This window comes from Aquarana catesbeiana, linkage group LG03, assembly GCF_042186555.1.
Source record: "Aquarana catesbeiana isolate 2022-GZ linkage group LG03, ASM4218655v1, whole genome shotgun sequence".
Taxonomy (NCBI): Eukaryota; Metazoa; Chordata; class Amphibia; order Anura; family Ranidae; genus Aquarana; species Aquarana catesbeiana.
The window spans coordinates 35,921,984-35,938,200 of NC_133326.1; the positions used below are offsets into that span (position 1 = coordinate 35,921,984).

Here is a 16,217-nt window from a genome sequence, read left to right on the forward strand (position 1 = left end):
ACACTGAGGCTAACAAAGAGGCACTCTACCCCCCCCCCCCCGACATCAACGATGGGGCACTATTTTTTCTACTAAGGCTAACAAAGGGGCACCATTCCTTCCACTGACACCAACTATCGGCATTATTCCTCCCACCAGTACTGATGATGGGGAACTATTCCTATTACTGGCACCAACAATGGGGCAATATTCCTCCCATTGACAATAAGGATAATAAGGCAATATTAGTCCTATTGACAACTATGGGGCACAATTATTTTAACTGAAACCAACAATGAGGCACCATCCCTTCTACTGATGCCAACAAAGGGGCACAGTTCTTTCCACTGACACCAAGAATGAGGCACCATTCCTTACACTGATGCCAAAAAAGAGGCACTATTCCCCCCACTGACACCAACGGCGGGGCACTATTTTTTTCTACTAAGGCCAACAAAGGGGCATTATTCCTTCCACTGACACCAACTATCAGTATTATTCCTCCCACCAGTACTGATGATGGGCAACTATATGTATTACCAGCACCAACAACAAAGCACTTTTCCTCCCATTGACAATAAGGATGGGGCACTATACCTCCCACTGACACCAAGTTTGGGGCACAATTTCTTTTACTGGCACCAACAATGAGGCACTATCACTATTCCTTCCACTGACACCAACTATTGACACAATTCCTCCCACCATTGCCAATGATGGGGCATGATTCCTCCCACTGACACCAAAAATGGTGTACAATTCCTCCCATTGACACCAGTGATGGGGCACTTTTCCTCCCACTGACACCAATATTAGCGCACTATTCCTCTCAATGATACCAACAATGGGGCACCATTTCTCCCGCTGACACCAATAATGGGGCATTATTCGTCCCTCTGACACCCACAATGGGGCACTATTCCTCCCTGTCGCACCAACTATTGGCTTTATTCCCCCTCCTCCTAAACCCAGGCATTATGCAACCAAGCCTGAGGCATTGTTTACTCCCACCGGGCACAGTCCGGCTCCTATAAATTGCGTAGGACAATATACTTACCCTTTGTTTAGAAAGTTTGGAGACCCCTGGTCAGGGCCGTCTTTAATACTGATTGGACCCTGGGCAAACGTTTTCTTGGGCCCCCCTCCAATGCAATTTCGCTCTCCACCTGCTCTGAGACATACAATAAATAGCAGCTAGACTTAAAATCAGTTTACTGTATCAGATCAGGCAGCGATTGCGATTGGTTGCCAGAGGTTACAGTGTATCATTACCGCTCACTGACTGGTTCCTAGAGGTTACAGCACACATAACGGCTCACTGATTAGTTGCTAGATGTTACAGCACAAGATTTCTGCTTGTTGATTGGTTGCTAGAGATTACTGTAATGTAATACTGCTCACTGATTGGTTGCTAGAGGTTACAGCACATCATCTCCTCACTGTAGGGGGCATATGAATGCCGCCTTTATTTACATATCTATGCCACCGGATGCAGCTATTTACATATGAATGCCACCACCATTTACATATGATTGCCGGTAAACACAGGGTCTGCAGATGAGTCATTTGTACAAAACAATAGGGCATAGCTGGGCAGCATTAGTAGCAGCACTTCACACTGAGATATCAGGACACAGCATGGGACTAAAACTTCAAGGGGCAAGAGAATTTAAACTGGGATAGTTGGCAAGTATGAGGCAGCTGCTTTGGGCCCCACTACAATGGCAGGGCCCAGGGCAGCTGCCCCTTTTGCCCTGCCTTAAAAACGGCCCTGCCCCTGGTGTAGGCAAACACAAACTATTGATCTATGATTGGTTGCTGTGGTATAGGGCATGTCATTGCACCAAATCATATCTTACTAATAGAGTCGTTGGCAGGTACTATTGATGGAAATGTTTCACTGTGCTGAGATTTATATTGTGCATTCTCTTACCATCCTCACATTTGAATGTAAATAGCAATAACCAAATGTTCTGTTTCTTTGATAGATGCAAACCTTGTTTTTTTCATATCACAATACTTTTATAATTACAATGCTGTGTTTATGTTAATGTTTTAAGGACTTATGCTGTTTTTCATTTCGTTAACGCCGTGTGTGCATTTGGCTGGTGTTTACATACCCCATATGTACTGCAAAAAATCCAAAAGTTTTGTTTAGTGGCATACGAACACAGACTGGGTTTGAATTTTGTCAGCCAAAACTGTTGTGACTCGCATCATCTAGCAAAACATGCTGCCTGCCTTGACTGCAAAGACTAAAATAGTAAATGTTCAGATTCCTAAGTTCATGATTGAAATAGTCTTGCGTAGTCTGGCATGTCTTAGTGAATCACCATGTCTCTGCAGAATGGATCCTCTAGAATGAAAGCTTGCCATAGAAGCCGTCACAATGGTTTAATATCTCAATTTATTATCAATTTCATGTCATCACATCTGAACTTACAGCGGTATAAAATCCAAAAACAAAACAAAACTATATAGCAGCTTACCAATTCTTATATGTGGTCGCTGCATTTGTATTTTTTTATTAGCCTTTTTTTCTTTATTTTTTACCTTTATTTTTGGCCAGTAAGTTTGTTATTTTTCAAATTCCTTTAACTGACTAAGATGTGTCCTGTCGTACTGACAGCAGGATCTCATTTTTTGAGACCTTAAAACTCCAAGACAGTACCAGTAACGGCCCGTCCATAGGAAGGCAGGGGCACCGCCTCCCTAATCCATGCGTCTGGCCTCTAATCTACATGCAGGGTGCTGGACACATGGATTCCAATGGGTTTTTTATTTTTTTGGAGCACATGATTAGAGCCGGAGACTCTAATTGGCTTCAAAAAAGGGTGGGCTCGGGGCGCAGAGCACTCCGCCCTAAGCCCACCCAGTTGTGTGACAATAGCGAATTAATACTCGCTATTGTCTTCCTGATTCTTCTCCTGGCTAATCAGGAAGCGGGTCTTAAGACCCGATTGGCCAAGAGGAGACTTGACCATATTGGCCGCCAAGGAGGAGGAGGAGACGCAGGGGAAGCGACAGAGGAGGAGAAGACGCGGGAAGGAGTCGAAGCTGCCCATGACCTAGATGGGTTAAGTGCGGGCCTGGTGGGCGGACGAGCGAGCGAGTGACGGGGGGGTTGTGGGGGTTTTGACCAACCGAGCAAAGGGTGGGTGCTGTGGGGGGATTATGGGGAATCGACTGAATGGTAGGGGGGGGCGGCGGGTGGTTTGTTTGCTGCTGCCCCCCCTCAAAAAATGGAGCACCAGCCCCCATTGAACAGTACAAATATCACCCAAATGGCCTTATTGGAAAGTAGAGAGTCTGAGGTATTTAGTAAAAGGAATGGTGTGTTTTTTGAAGTTGTAATTTTTTGGAAAATTAAGAAAAAAAACCTCTATACATAGATAGAAGCAATCCTTTGCATTTATTGATATTGGACATAATCAAACTGTTTCCCTTCCAATTTGCAGATTTGGGCTTTATGATGGTTACTCTTTTGTGGACTAAATTCTCCTTTTTTTGGAGCTTAAGCAGTAGTGGTATAGTGATGACATCTCTACTGAACTGACATTGCTGTAACATTTTTGGTAAACGTCTTCTGCTGCCATATCTTTAAGCTTCTATATTTAATGTTAGCTCTATAACAACCACACTGCAATAGCAATATTACTGGTGATTGATTCTCAACCCCATTTGGCTTGAGTGATCAAGAGAGGTAATTAACTTTACGACCCTAGCCTGTGCCTGTAGCTGGTCTGGTGTTGGCCATTTCCTCCCCATATTCAGGTGTCTCCAATCAGACCCAATTATGACCAACTGAGAAATGCATGCCTGCACAATCTCCCTATAAATTTAAAGCAGCCTATGGGGTGGCGCAGACATCATGGCTCTGTCCTGAGCGGCTCTGATACGAGTGATGCGCAGTTTCACCGACGCAGTTTAACGAAAGCAGGATAACTAAAGCTGGAGGAAGATACAACAAGAACTCTGCTCCACTCTGCAAGACGACAAGCAAACCAGCTTTTGACATTTATTTTATATTTGATATTTTACATAAAGTCAGTTTCCCACTCTCTATCCACTAACATGCTCCTTATTCTCTTCCTTCTCACATTGGTGTCTTCTATCCAGGGGCGGACTGACCATCGGGCAATTCGGACAGGGACCGAGGGCCCGTGGCCAGTAGGGGGCCCCATGACAGATTCCACTTCGATCTACCCGTCAATCACAGCTAGCTGACGGGTAGATCGGGTCCCGAATCACTTAGATACTGCTGCAGTGTAAACGAACCTCTCGTGATGTGCTCCTCCCCGCCGGCCCCTCCTTCCCTCCCGTCCATCCCAGGTGCTTGTATTTGTCATTACCTCGGACGGACGAGAAGAGAGGAGGGGCCGGCGGGGAGGAGCACATCACGAGAGGTATGTTTACAGCCGCTTCCCACGCTACTCTGCATCTAGGAAGGAAAGTGCAGCAGCTGCTGTCCTGTGTCCCTCTATGTGCCCAGCATCCTGCTCTGTGCCCAAAAGCCCTGATGCCTGCCCATACCCTGCTATCTGCCCCATACCCTGATGCCTGCCCATACCCTGCTATCTGCCCCATACCCTGATGCCTGCCCATACCCTGCTATCTGCCCCATACCCTGATGTCTGCCCATGCCCTGCTCTGTGCCCCCATGTCCTGCTGTCTGCCCCCATGCCTTGCTCTTTGCCCCCATTCCCTGATGTCTGCCCCATGCTCTAATGTTTACCCCATGTCATGCTCTGTGCCCCCTTGCCCTGCTCTGTGCCCCCATGCCCTGCTGTCTACCCTATGCCCTGCTCTGTGCCCCCATGCCCCGCTCTGTGCCCCCATGCCCTGCTCTGTGCCCCCATGCCCTGCTGTCTACCCCATGCCCCGCTCTGTGCCCCCATGCCCCGCTGTCTGCCCCATGCTCTGTGCCCCCATGTCCTGCTGTCTGCCCCCATGCCTTGCTCTTTGCCCCATGCTCTGTGCCCCCATGTCCTGCTGTCTGCCCCCGTGCCTTGCTCTTTGCCCCCATTCCCTGATGTCTGCCCCATGCTCTAATGTTTACCCCATGTCATGCTCTGTGCCCCCATGCCCTGCTGTCTACCCTATGCCCTACTCCTTGCCCCCATGCCCCGCTCTGTGCCCCCATACCCCGCTCTGTGCCCCTATGCCCTGCTCTGTGCCCCCATGCCCCGCTGTCTGCCCCATGCTCTGTGCCCCCATGTCCTGCTGTCTGCCCCCATGCCTTGCTCTTTGCCCCCATTTCCTGATGTCTGCCCCATGCTCTAATGTTTACCCCATGTCATGCTCTGTGCCCCCTTGCCCTGCTCTGTGCCCCCATGCCCTGCTGTCTACCCTATGCCCCGCTCTGTGCCCCCATGCCCTGCTCTGTGCCCCCATGCCCCGCTGTCTGCCCCATGCACTATAGTCTGCCAATACCGTGCTATCTGCCCCATGACCTGATGTCTGCCCATGCCCTGCTCTGTGCCCCCATGCCATGCTGTCTGCCCCCTCGCCTTGCTCTTTGCCCCATGCCCTGCTCTCTGCCCATGCCCTGCTCTGTGGCCCCATTCCCTGATGTCTACCCCATGCCGTGCTCTGTGCCCCCTTGCCCTGCTCTGTGCCCCCATGCCCTGCTATCTACCCTATGCTCTGCTCCGTTCCCCCATGCCCCGCTCTGTGCCCCCATGCCCCACTCTGTGCCCCCATGCCCCACTCTGTGCCCCCATGCCCTGATGTCTGCCCCATGCCCTATAGTCTGCCCATACCCTGCTATCTGCCCCATGCCCTGATGTCTGCCCATGCCCTGCTCTGTGCCCCCATGCCTTGCTCTTTGCCCCATGCCCTGCTGTCTGCCCCATGCCATGCTCTGTAACCCCATTCCCTAATGTCTGCCCCATGCTCTGTCTACCCCATGCCATGCTCTGTGCCCCCATGCCCCGCTGTCTGCCTCCATGCCCCACTCTGTGCCCCCATGCCCTGCTCTGTGCCCCCATGCCCTGATGTCTGCCCCATGCCCTATAGTCTGCCCATACCCTGCTATCTGCCCCATGCGCTGTCTGCCCCCATGCCTTGCTCTTTGCCCCATGCCCTGCTCTGTGCCCCCATTCCCTGATGTCTACCCCATGCCATGCTCTGTGCCCCCTTGCCCTGCTGTCTACCCAATGCCCCGCTCTGTGCCCCCATGCCCTGCTCTGTGTCCCCATGCCCTGATGTCTGCCCCATGCCCTGCTCTGTGCCCCCATGCCCTGCTCTGTGCCCCCATGCCCTGATGTCTGCCCCATGCTCTGTCTGCCCCATGCCATGCTATGTGCCCCCTTGCCGTGTGTCCCCATGCCCTGCTGTCTACCCTATGCCCTGCTCCGTGCCCTGCTCTGTGCCCCCATGCCCTGCTCTGTGCCCCCATGCCCTGCTCTGTGTGCCCTCATGCCCTGATGTGTGTACCCCCATGCCCTGATGTGTGTGCCCCATGCCCTGGTCTGTGCCCCCATGCCCTGATGTCTGCCCCATGCCCTGGTCTGTGCCCCCATGCCCTGATGTCTGGCCCACACCCTGCTCTGTGCCCCATGGCCTGCTGTCTGCCCCATGCCCATGCTCTGATGTGTGCCCCCATGCCCTACTGCATGCCCCCATTCCTTGCTGCCTGCCCCCATGATGTGCCCCATGACCTACTGTGTGCCCTGTGATATGCCCTACTGTGTGCCCCATGATGTGCTCTACTGTGTGCCCTTGTGGTGTGCCCCATGTTGTGTCCTACTGTGTGCCCCATTCCCTACTATGTGCCCCTCTGTGTGCCCAATTCCCTCCTGTGGGCCTTGTGATGTGCCCTGTACCCTGCTGTGTGCCATATGATGTGCCCTGATGTGTGCCCCTTGATGCATCATTCAGTGCCCCATAGTGTGCTCTTCTGTGTGCACCATACAGTGCCCTATATGTGCCCTTCTGCTTCATGTAATATACCCTGCTGTACCCCATAATGTATCCTCTTGCCCCCACGTAATATGCCCTGCTATGCCTCATAATGTGCCCTGTTGTGCCCCATAATATGAGATTGTATCCCTCCTAATGTGCTCTGCTGTGCCCCTTAATGTGCCCTCATGTAAAATACCCTGCTGTGTCCCATTATGTGCCCTCTTGTCCCCATGTAATATGCCCCATAATGTGCTCTGTGCCCCATAATGTGCCCTCATGTTCCTATGTAATATACTCTGCTGTACCCCATAATGTGCCCTCTTGCCCCATGTAATGTTCCATGCTGTGCCCCTCTGCCTCCCCATATGTAATGTGCCCTATAATGTTCTCTGCTGCCCCCCCCCCATGTAATGTGTCCTACTGTGCCCCCCCCCAACCTGTAATGTTCCCTGGTGTGCCCTGCTGCTATCCATGTAGTGTGCCCTCCTGCCCTCCACACACACATATTGTGCCCTCCTGACCCCCTGTGCTATGACCTGCTGACTTCTATACTTTGCCATGGTTCCTCCATGCTCTGCCCTGCTGCCCCCTGTTTATCTCAGGTTAAACCCAGAATTGAGGCGTCAACGCAGTGCAATATGGGGGGGTGGGGCTTTGTGTGGGTGTGGCCTGAGTGTGGGCGGGGACACAGGGGGCCCCATGATCCCCTGTTGCCCGGGGGCCCCATGAGTTGTCAGTCCGCCCCTGCTTCTATCCTCAAATTATCTTTACTCTACCCCTCCTCTCTTCCCTGCAGCATGCATATATCACCCTCACTCCTACCCTCTCCCTACTATGGCACCCATCATCTCCTGCATTTGCTGCACCCCCATGCTGACATAAACACCAGGGCCACTAGACACATACGCTCATGCACATCCCACTCCCATCTTGCCTTCCTCGCCCTCCTCCTTCTCCTAGTCTCAGGTGACATTTAACCTAATCCTGGTCCACCATTTTCCAACTGCAAGCCACATATCCAATACCCCTCCCCCTCTGGCAACCACCGCAATCCACTCAATTTAATTTCTATCCCCCTGCTTCCTCAAAGCAGCCCACCAATCTCATGTGCCCTTTAGAACGCCCGCTCCATCTGTAACAAGCTAACATCTGTACATGACCTCTTCATCTCTCATGGCTTTAACATACTCACAATAACAGAAACCTGGCTTCAAAATTTTGACTCAGTTTCTCCTGTTGCCCTCTCCCATGGTGGTCTCCATTGGACTCACTCCCCCAGACCCAACAGACAGAAAGGAGGTGGAGTTGGCTTCCTTCTATCCCCACAAAGCACCTTCCAAGTCCTTCCTGTCCCTCTCTATCCCTCTCTTCTTTCAAGATGCACTGTATTTGTCTGTTTTCTCCCATTTCTCTGAGGATTGCAGCAATTTATCGGCCTCCTGGACCGGTATCGCACTTTCTTGATGACTTTGCTGCCTGGCTACCCTACTTTCTCTCCTCTGAAATACCCACTATCATTCTTGGTGACTTCAACATTCCTGTCAATGTTAATAGCCCAACTACAGCTAAACTTCTCGACGTAACCTCATCTTTTGACCTAACCCAATGGACACATGCTTCCACTCACTTAAATGGTAATACCCTTGACCTTGTATTCTCCCATCTTTGCAACCTCACCAACACCCCCTTTCCTCTCTCTGATCACAACCTCATTACTTTCACTGTATCCTTGCCTTCAACCACCCATCCCTCCAAGCAGCAAACAATTACTTGTAGAAACCTTCACCACTTTAACCTTTCTCTTCTCTATTCTGCTACTGACCACCTATATGACATAATCTCTCCCTTGCCCTTTCCTGACCTGGCCACCTCTGTCTACAACAGTTCACTCTCATCATCATTAGATGCACTTGCTCCTCTAACAACACGCAGAATCAGGCCCCCGACCGTTACAACCCTGGAAAACTGACAACACTAGAAATCTCAAGAGACATTGCCGTGCTCTTGAATGACTGTGGCGTAAAACCAAATGCCTGCAAGACTTCACCCTATATAAATCTGCCCTTCTAAAATACAATTCCTGCCTTCATACTGCCAAACAAGCCTACTTTGTCTCTCATATTAATTCCTTGTCATCTAGTCCCCGTCGGCTCTTTTCAACCTTTATCTCTCTGCTTCCTCCCCCACCCCCTCTACCCACTAACTCACTCACTGCCCAAGAGATTGCCAATCACTTCAAAGACAAGATTGATGCAATTCGTGAGGACACCTCCACTGTGCGTACATCTTCCCCACTCAACATACCTTGCCTAACAGCTCATTCAACACTCTCCGCTTTTGAATTGGCTACTACTATAGAGGTTGCAAAACTTTTCTCAGATGCCCACCTAACCAATTGGCCCTTGGATCCTGTTCCCTCACAATTACTACGGTCACCCTCTTCTTCTATCCTATGCTCCCTCACTCACATCTTCAATATCTCCCTCTCTAGTGGCACCTTCCCCTCCCCTCTAAAATATGTGCAGATCACTCCCATACTTAAAAAGCCCTCTCTGGACCCTACCAACCTGAACAATTAAGACCCATCTCATTGCTCCCATTCACCTCTAAACTTCTAGAATACTTAGTCTACAACCATCTTAGCTCCTACCTGAAAATAACCTTCTTGACCCCTTACAGTCTGGCTTTCGCTCGCAGCACTCCACGGAAACTGCCTTACTAAAACTCACTAACGATTTACTAACTGCTAAAACCAACAGCCAGTACTCCATACTCCTACTACTTGACCTCTCTGAGGCCTTTGATACTGCTGACCACCTGCTCCTTCTCAATAAACTACATTCCCTTGGCCTCTGAGATTCTGCTCTATCCTGGTTCTCTGCCTATTTATCACAGCGCTTCTTCAGTGTCACCTACAACTCTGTCTCCTCCTCTCCATTGTCCCTTTCTGTGGGGGTCCCCCAAGGCTCTGTTCTTGGACCCCTTCTCTTCTCTATTTACACCGCCTCCCTTGGTCACTTGATAACCGCCCATGAGTTCCAATACAACTTATACGCTGATGACACCCAAATCTGTCTACTCCACACCTCACTCCTTCAGTCTCCTCTCGCATTACTAACTTACTAACTGACATATCAACATGGATGTTGCACCACTTCCTTAAACTAAATCTCTCTACAACTGAGCTATTAATATTCCCCCCACCTGTGCCCCCCTCCATGACTTTTCCATCAAAATCAACAATGCAACCATCAGTCCCTCCCCTCACGACAGGGTACTAGGTGTAATCCTAGACTCTGACTTGTCATTTCAGCCTCAAATCCAATCGTTGTCAAAAGTTTGTAGAATTCACCTCCTTAACATCTCTAAAATTCGCCCCTTTTTAACAAATGAAACCACCAAGCTCCTCATTTATTCCCTTGTTATCTCTCGCCTTGACTATTGCAACTCCCTTCTCATTGGCCTGCCTCTCCATAAGCTATCCCCTCTTCAGTCTATCATGGATGCTGCTGCCAGACTTATCCCCCTTACCAACCGCTCAGTGTCTGCCAACCCTCTCCTCCAATCCCTACACTGGCTTCCAATCACCCAGCGAATTAAATTAAAAATACTAACCACAACATACAAAGCCATTCACAACTCTGCCCCGAGCAACATCACCAATCTTGTGTCCAAATATCATCCAAATCGTGTGTCGAAGTAACTAAAAATTGTTGTATGTATAAGTTTGACAAGTTACTGTCTCTGTAATTCTCTTGGACAGTTTGGCACATTTTAATGTGACATCTTCTTGCATCTTGCTGCATTTGATTTTTTTTTCAGATGGGACATGGGGGAGAAAATGTGAATGGAAAACATTCAACAGTAATGCCTCGTACCCACAATTCGAAAATTGGACGACAGATCGTCTGACTTTTTTCGCTTGCTAATCGCAAGTAGAAATGGAGTAGGTTACTAAAGTTATGAAAATTCTGGTACGACAGAATAAAAATTTGGAAATAATGTAATGTGTTGTAATGTACTTGTATTGTATTTTCAGATGACAACTGATTAAACAAAAATCTTACAAGAAAATTTTTCGTGCTTGTCCGATCGGACACAGTGGACCACCCCCTCCTCCTCAATAAACTCCACTCCTTTGGTCTCCGTGACTGTATTCTTCGCTGGTTCCCATCCTACCTATCCCACCTCTCCTTCAGTGTCACTTACAACTCTACTTCCTCCTCTCCTCTTCCTTTCTTCGTTGGGGTCCCCAGGTTCTGTTCTTGGACCTCTCCTTAACTCAATCTACACCACCTCCCTGGGTTAGTTGATTGCCTCCCACGGCTTTAAATATCATCTCTACGCTGATGACACCCAAATCTATCTCTTCACCCCCCAGCTCTCTCCATCTGTCTCCTCACGCGTTACCAACTTACTAGCAGACATATCAGCCTGGATGTCATATCACTTACTCAAACTCAGGTGCCACTTCCAAAACCGAGCTCATGATATTTCCTCCCTCAGGTGCCACTTCCCCTGATTTTTCTGTCAATGGCTCAACTATCAACCCATTCCCCCCGCCAAGGTCCTAGGTGTAATCCTGGACTCTGAACTAACCTTTCGGCCCCACATTCTATCACTATCCAAAATTTGCTGCCTCAACCTCCGCAACATCTCCAAGATACGCCCTTTCCTAACCAATGTCACCACAAAGCTTCTAATCCACTCCCTGGTCATCTCCCGCCTTGACTACTGAAACTCCCTCCTCATTGGCTTACCTCTAAATAGGCTATCCCCACTTCAGTCCATCATGAACGCTCATCCACCTCACAAACCGCTCAGTGTCTGCTACACCCCTCTGCCAATCCCTCCATTGGCTGACACTCAGTCACCAAATTAAATTCAAGATACTAACAAACTTACAAAGCCATCCACAACCTGGCCCCCAGCTACATCTCTAACCTAGTCTCAAAATACCAACCTAATCATTCTCTTCACTGCTCTCAAACTCCCTTGTCACCTCATCCCATGCTCATCTTCAGGACTTCTCCAGAGCCTCTCCCATCCTCTGGAATGCTCTACCCCAATCCGTCTGATTTTCTCCTACTTTATCCACTTTCAGACGATCCCTGAAAACTCATCTCTTCAGAGAAGCCTATCTGGCCCCCACCTAACAACTGTACATTTATCTTCTCAATCAGCACATCACCCACAGTTATTACCTCTTGTATCTCTTAACCCTCCCTCTTAGATTGTAAGCTCTAAGGAGCAGGGCCCTCTGATTCCTACTGTATTACAGTGTATTGTATTTGTACTGTCTACCCTCAAGTTGTAAAGCGCTATGTAAACTGTTGGCGCTATAAAATCCTGTATAATAATAATAATATCTGATGAACAGTCGTGATCGGCTCTGTGTAATAACGATCAGATTGCTGTACGATCACTTCGAAAGCGGTATTTTTCATAGATTTTCAGATCGTGTGTATGGGCCATAAGTGGTTTCAAACTTGCATGGGACAAACATAGTTCTATGCTATAAAAGCAAAACAAAAAAGCAAAACAAACAAAAAAAAAATACAAAACGTATAAATAAATAATAAATGTATAAATAATAAATAAATAATAAATAAATAGGCAGATTTGATGGACCACTTGGTCTTTTTCTGTTGTCAATTTTCTGTTTCTATGAAAATTGGCCTATCTTTAGGTACTAGACCAGCCTTTCTCAACCTTTTTAGTACAGAGGAACCCTTGAAAAAACTTTCCAGTCTCAGGGAACCCCTGCTTAAAATGAGTATATGTACACCTCATGATATAATTGTCTGATGGTCAGTGGGAAGAATGCTTCTTATGCCCCGTACACACGGTCGGACTTTGTTCGGACATTCCGACAACAAAATCCTAGGATTTTTTCCGACGGATGTTGGCTCAAACTTGTCTTGCATACACACGGTCACACAAAGTTGTCGGAAAATCCGATCGTTCTAAACGCGGTGACGTAAAACACGTACGTCGGGACTATAAACGGGGCAGTGGCCAATAGCTTTCATCTCTTTATTTATTCTGAGCATACGTGGCACTTTGTCCGTCGGATTTGTGTACACACGATCGGAATTTCCGACAACGGATTTTGTTGTCGGAAAATTTTATAGCCTGCTCTCAAACTTTGTGTGTCGGAAAATCCGATGGAAAATGTGTGATGGAGCCTACACACGGTCGGAATTTCTGACAACAGGGTCCTATCACACATTTTCCATCGGAAAATCAGACCGTGTGCACGGGGCATAACACTTATGGTCATTGGGAAGAATGACCCCCTTACACATACCTAAAAAGACCAATGGTGTCAGTGGGAACTTATCTGAGAGGCAGAAATTGCTCATTGCTCAGGGAACCCACAGGAACCTCTGTAGGAACCTTAGGGTTCCATGAAACCCTGGTTGACAAACCCTGTACTAGACTAATATAACTTCCTGAAACTCTGAAAATTTTACCCAATTTGTTTTTACGTTGGAGAACCAGAGCTAGGTTAGTATCCCTCCTTCTCTTTGATACTAATGGTGGTAGTGGGAATATGGATTACTCTATATGCAAGAAAGACTTGAAGAATAAGGTTAAAGCCATTTATGGTACAGCATAAGCACTTAGCTGGGATGAATTGGTCTCTTACTACTTTGTTGCACTGTATTAAAGAATAGAAGCTCTGTAGGCTTTCTTCTTCTAATACAACATTTGCTTTGGTCCCCAGACATTTCATTATGGGATGACGTAGCAGAGGAATGTAGTGCTACTGAATCATCTTTTTAGATTGCTTGCTGTTAAATAGTTTTTTTCCCACAAATGACAGCAATTACGCCTACCAGTAACATATATTTTTTATTATGTTTGGGGGCCTGCATAGGATGTTTTGATTGATAGAGGCGTGTTGGAAAGTGTGTTGCTGTGCAACAAAGTGTGTGTAGGAGATTCAGTATGACGGAGACACTGCAATAAATTGTATTTTTTATTTACTGCAGCCTAAAATGGAACAAGTACCATTTACTCTCTTACTCTTTGTGTAGGGAGAATATAACCTTATTGAACGGAGACTGATTAAATGGAGACTTTGGTCCTACACTGAGTCTGAGACAGACAGTGTAAAAAATAAAATTAAAATTAGCACTGCAGTCCAATAGGTCCAATAGCAAGAAAATTATTTCCTAAGTTTGAAAAGAACTTTTAGAAAAAAAAAATTCCAACATGGGTTTAAGTATCACCACAACATATTGAAACCACCCAAAGATCAATATATGATTTGATTCACGTTAAGTGTATGATTCGGGTAAGGTGCTCTGCTCATCTATATATACATATTAGTCCCTGTCTTCAGCAGTAGGTAGGTATTAATTCATACTGTCTCTGAACAGGAGACAAAGGTACAGTCCATCTCCACTAGGGACAGACTGACTAACTAGGATTTTCTTATAGCAGCTAGGGCAGATAATGGCAAAAGCCGTGGAAGAGAGACAGAGGGGTAAATTTATTAAAGGTAAATAGACTTTACACTGAACAAGTGCAGTTGCTCCAGGGCTAGTAAATGAGTAAATGAGGGAATGCTCTGCTGACTTCCATCATCCAATCACATGCAAGAAAACATGCTGTTTGTTTTCCCTTGCATGTGATTGGGTATTCTTTGCAAAGTGAAGCGTTACACCATTTACTAAGCTCCGGAGCAACTGCAGTTTCAGGGTGCACAGTCTATATACCTTTAGTAAATCCACCCCACTGAGCTTAGTGTGCCCACTCAATTAGCGAAGACGAGAGCCCTTAGAAGGGCCAATGTACAGAGTCTAAGGAGTCACTTGGTCTTCACCAGAGCTCCTTGTGGTGGAAATGGGCTTGTTGGGTGTTGATGGTTCCCAGGTTGTGATCCCCTGACTTACTTGATCAAGCGGCAACTGGAGCCTGGGTAGGACTAGGCAGGCAAGAGTCTTTTCGTAGCACAGGGATCCCGGGAACACAGGACTAACTCAAGGTGTAGACTGAAGTGCAAGGACTCTGGAGCAGAACACTGACAGGAATGTATGGTATCCCTGGTATAGGGTATAGGCTGGAGTGCACGGGGATACACTAGAGCGAGGTTCAGCCTGGAGTACACTGGGTCATTGGAGCAGGGTACAAGCTTGGATGCATGGTGTCACATTGAAGCAGGGCACTGGCAGTATGGACTCTGGGAACAATGAAGATCACACAGGACCTGGGAACATTAGGAATTGCTAGGACACACAGGTGGTGGTTACACTGGGAATAACTAGGACAAACAGGAGCTGGTTAAGGGCTGGAATACACAAGGACCATGGAAGGACAGACAACATTGGGAAACATTGAAAACACTGAGGCTATACTATGAGACAATGAAGATCACTGGAGAAGTCACCAGAGGCCACAGGGGTTTAGGATGCTAGCGTGAAGATGTGTTGCTCAAATGCTGAGCAACCTACACTCCCTGTTGCTACTCTATCACCATCATGCTGCTGCCATCTTCTGATTCTTTTGGCCCAGCGTCTTCTTCCCATAACTATTAAGTGGCCACTGATAATGTAACTCCTGTGCATGTGTGTTGGAGTTACCTTAATTCCGACATATGGCTCCATTCCAGATGCCGAATATTGGAAGAGAGTGTTCTCTGCATAGCACATGCAGTGAAACAAGATATGCTAAACTAAAGGGAAGTGGGAGTTGGAACAAGTAGCACCTGAGGGTGGTCAAATAATTTAAGTGACCAACTGATAGTAATTAAGTATATTAACTGTTGCTGTAACCATAATCTGCATATAAGAAAAGAAAGGGAACACCCGGTTCTAGTGTCCGGGTAAGAGGTTACTGTGGCAACAGTGTTTAATTTGTGGTTGTCAAAAAATGCTGACTGTATTACCAAAAGTATAAATCTATTTATGAAACCATTAAAATACAATTCATCATCTTAGTGCAACAACCTTAGATTAAAACTATAGAAATAGAATAGACGGTTTAGGTCCGATAGAACCCAATTGCTGAATACATAATTTGATAACAGACTAGACAGAAAAACAAAACAATACAGGAGACAAAAAACAAATAACACACAACGAAGATCAACGTCCGGACGCTTAAGAATCTTGCTAATTGTCAACTGGTAATGAAGTACTAGGTGCATTAAATATAATTTGTTGGTGGTATATTAATATCCCATGTGATCCAAAAAAAACATCATCAACGCCGACTCGTCACGGACGCCGCGGTTTGGATGGGAGGAACACCGAGGAGGCAGCTGCAGACATTAGACGATCTGAGCCAGCCCAATCCATCTGCCCGATCCGGCATTCGAGAGG

At 47.4% G+C, this 16,217-nt stretch overlaps 1 protein-coding gene across 1 annotated transcript in view; it reads left to right on the forward strand.

The window, feature by feature from the left end:
- Nucleotides 1-16,217, forward strand: part of AGBL1 (AGBL carboxypeptidase 1) — a 1,138,256-nt gene that overhangs the window by 455,309 nt on the left and 666,730 nt on the right. The gene's annotated exons all lie outside the window — the stretch shown is intronic.